Source organism: Oryzias latipes, chromosome 17 (assembly GCF_053564925.1).
Source record: "Oryzias latipes strain Hd-rR chromosome 17, Olatipes_Hd-rR_3.1".
NCBI lineage: Eukaryota > Metazoa > Chordata > Actinopteri > Beloniformes > Adrianichthyidae > Oryzias > Oryzias latipes.
Window position 1 is genome coordinate 24,751,946 of NC_136253.1, and position 3,949 is coordinate 24,755,894.

Below are 3,949 nucleotides of genomic sequence, written 5' to 3' on the forward strand. Positions count from 1 at the left end.
AATGTGAAGCCAAAGATGCCAAGGATTAACTATGAGGTGCCGTGTAGGACATTATTCAGAATTAGCATTCACATACACATGTGAAATCTCTCACACACACTAGTGAAATGCTTGTATACATACAACTGAAAATGTATTCATTCACATACACATGTGAAATCTCTCACATACACATGTGAAATCTCTCACATACACATGTGAAATGCTCTCACACACACTACTGAAAATGCTCTCACATACACATGTGAAATGCTCTCACACACACTACTGAAATCCTCTCACACACGCTACTGAAATCCTCTCACACACACTACTGAAATCCTCTCACTCACACTACTGAAATCCTCTCACACACACTACTGAAATCCTCTCACACACACTACTGAAATCCTCTCACACACACTACTGAAATCCTCTCACACACACTACTGAAATCCTCTCACATACACATGTGAAAATCCTCTCACATACACATGTGAAAATCCTCTCACATACACATGTGAAAATCCTCTCACATACACATGTGAAAATCCTCTCACATACACATGTGAAAATCCTCTCACATACACATGTGAAAATCCTCTCACATACACATGTGAAAATGCTCTCACACACACTACTGAAATTTTCGACAGAAACGGAAGGCATTTCAGTAGAAACGGAAGTTGGCTGATTATCGCGAGATAATCATTCGTCTGAATCATTCGAAAATGGCAGCCGGTTGCGCAAGGAAAACCACCGAAACGTGTAAGTATATTAAAAAACATCCAGTATCTGTTGTAAAATATATTTGTAAATACTTAAGATGATGTGTTTAATATGTTATATTCCTCAATCAACAACCTAGATTGTTTTGAAGCTCATCAATTTCAGTAATGCTAAAGCTAACGCTAACGCGAATTAGCGCCGAAGGCTAAAAACAAACGCTAGATATTACATCAAAAAGCAGTGACTTCTAACCGTAGTCACAAGTTATTAACACATGTTTTAAATGTGTTCATATATGTAGGGACAGACGAGGATGAGGAAAATCCGATCCATTTGCGGATGGAGAAAGATAGCCTGTTTGTTTTCAAGCTAGCTCGTGCCAGATGGGTAGAGACATATGATCAGATTTGACTTCATTTTAATAAACGGTTAATCGTTGTCGTACTGGGTTAAAGGTTTATGTTAAAGACCCAGAAGAGAGAGGAGGAAAGGGCTAGAAGGGAGGAACAGCGACAGGAGAGTCTGTTAAGTTTACTTGAGTTGAAATTATTGTTCTAAAATGTAATGCAGCCATTGTTTTTCCAATTTGTTTAATAAATGTATGAACAAAAATGAATAATTTACATGTATTATTTAAATCTGAGCTATTTTTAACAATCTTAAAAGGATTTTCATATAAATATCAGATGTACATATTTAGAATTTCGTTTTATATGTTAATATTTATTTTTATACATGTTAACAATAATCCTGGTCTTCTAGAGTCATGTGTGTCACAGTTGGAGCTGAAAGGAAAGCAAAGATTTGTCCTTGCAGACAGACGTGACTCTGCTCGTCCTGCATGTTCCTGGTGTTGTCCTGCTGTGGCTCAACATCTGTGGCTAAGCAGTCGCCTTTGCTGATGCACAGAATGTGCAGAATTGAACTGCAGGCAATGATTTTCATTGCAAAGGTTGGTTTTACTTCCAGTGCCCCCAGAAATATTGCTCTCCTCCTCATCTTTATCATGCCAAATGCTCTCTTCACAACAGAGCGTGTTCTGGAGTGGTTCTGGTTGTAACTGCCTCAATGGCATTCCTCATGGGTTCCCTGTAGGGTGTCAGCAGCATGATGGGATGTGCAATGCAGGGATACCCACCATCACCCAAAAGGATCCTTCAGGTGGGTTTGTTTGATTTACATAAATTGGGCTTTTACGTAGAACCTGTGAATCATGGATTGATCCTGGATTCTCAACAAAAATATCTATAAATTTGGCATTAGAGTCACATACAGCATGCATTTTAATGGAATAAAAAAGCTTCCTGTTAAAATAACAAGCTGCATTATCTTTTAGGGCCTTTATTCTTATGTGGCAGCCATCAATGCTCCTTGTGACCCTTTGGAAGGAGAAAGACCAAGCGAGCTGCTAAAATCCAGAGGCGACTTATGGTAGTTCATTCCCACTGGGAAGCTGGGTGACCCTGCTCATCAGCTGGAGGATGCGGTCTGCCGTCCTGTGGACAACATCGCTCACGGTGGACCGTGTCATGTCAAAGACTCTGGCTACCACACTGTAAGATGTGCCACACGCCAGCCAGAAAAGAAACACCAGGACGTCAGTCTCCTGTGACCCCCCAGAGTGTGAGGAACCCAAAGCTGATGCTTCAGGACCATCGACCCAGATGCTCGATGGTCCTGCGGGTCAACCGAAAATCCAGTCTTGTGTCGGACTGACCGTCAGCGTAAAGGGCCAGGACAGACACCTTTGTGTTGGTAAAGCAGTAGAGACGTGGAAGACCCTGGAAAATGCAACATTAATTATTTCATTGAGGAAATTAAATCACATTTTTTTAATGTTTCTATTTATTTTGATGTCTTACATTTTAGATTATGAAGTATTTATTAATTCTGGAAAATCTCGTGGTTTTTATTTGGCTGGGTTTTTGGATTTTCATTTAAACTTTTAAAAATGAAAGTTTTTGTTTTGTTTTTGTTTAAAACAAGTGATATGGTTTGACTCTGAATAAAAAATTCTAAACTTTGAACTCACAAGTGTTTCATGTAATTGGACTACACAAGTCACTTGAAAAAGAATGTTAAACTCTTACTCAGCAGACTGTGTAACCTTGAGCATGATTAGTAACAAAGTTTAAGTTAAAGTTTAGGTTTAACTAAAAAAAAAGCTTTAAGTTTAACTCACAAGTTATTCTGTCTGGTCAGGGCATCCAGAGGAAATCTTCTGAGATGTCTGCTTCTCCTTGCCGTCCTGTGATGCTGCATATCTGCTCGTTTTCAGTTTGATCTCACGAAAAACGGTTGAATTATTGCCAGGAACACGGACAGATTCATTTTCAAAGCCATTTTCAGTAAGGTGTAAGAAAACTACAGAAAAAAATGCCTCCTTGCAAGAGCCCGTTAATCGTTCAGTGGCACAAAAACAAAATAAATATTGGCATGAAAAAATAACTTGGGGGTTTATTTATGAACAAATACATTAAATCAACACCAAAGTGTTTGTAATTTAATTATTTATAAATCAGTCACGTTTTCCATGATCAGAACACAGCAGATTCATAAATAGTCTCTGTAAAATGTTCATATTTATTATGTTTTTACTCTGACAAATAAGTGTCATTCTCCGCGTTAAATAGGAGTAGTTCGCCTCCAGACCAGGTGGTGGCGGTAATGCGCCACTTTGTTTCCGTGTCAAGCGCGTTATGAACAACACCCAAAAGAAAAAAGTACTGAGCACGGGTGTCTGAATTGCTTTTAAATTCAGAGAACTATATATAGTTCTGCACTATAGGGTTTTAGTAGTTAGGGATCAGGGCAGGAATTCGGACACAGGTTCATTTCCACTGAAATGCCTTCAGTCGAGCAACTTCGTTTCTAACAATAAAGTAAAAAAAAAATGTTGTTTCTACTGAAATGCCTTCCGTTTTTATTGAAATTTTCACATGTGTATGTGAGAGGATTTTGGATAGTGTGTGTGAGAGCATTTTCACATGTGTATGTGAGAGCATTTTCACGTGTATGTGAGAGCATTTTCAGTAGTGTGTGTGAGAGCATTTTCAGTAGTGTGTGTGAGAGCATTTTCAGTAGTGTGTGTGAGAGGATTTCACATGTGTATGTGAGAGCATTTTCAGTAGTGTGTGTGAGAGCATTTTCAGTAGTGTGTGTGAGAGCATTTTCAGTAGTGTGTGTGAGAGCATTTTCACATGTGTATGTGAGAGCATTTTCAGTAGTGTGTGTGAGAGCA

The 3,949-nt window shown here is 38.8% G+C and overlaps 1 long non-coding RNA gene across 1 annotated transcript; it reads left to right on the plus strand.

The window, feature by feature from the left end:
• The first annotated feature begins 613 nt into the window (after positions 1-613).
• On the plus strand, positions 614-2,735 carry LOC144986797 (uncharacterized). Its single transcript, XR_013650636.1, has 4 exons — positions 614-747; positions 1,471-1,660; positions 1,740-1,869; positions 2,045-2,735. It is a non-coding gene; the product is annotated as an uncharacterized LOC144986797 (long non-coding RNA).
• Positions 2,736-3,949: the final 1,214 nt, after the last annotated feature.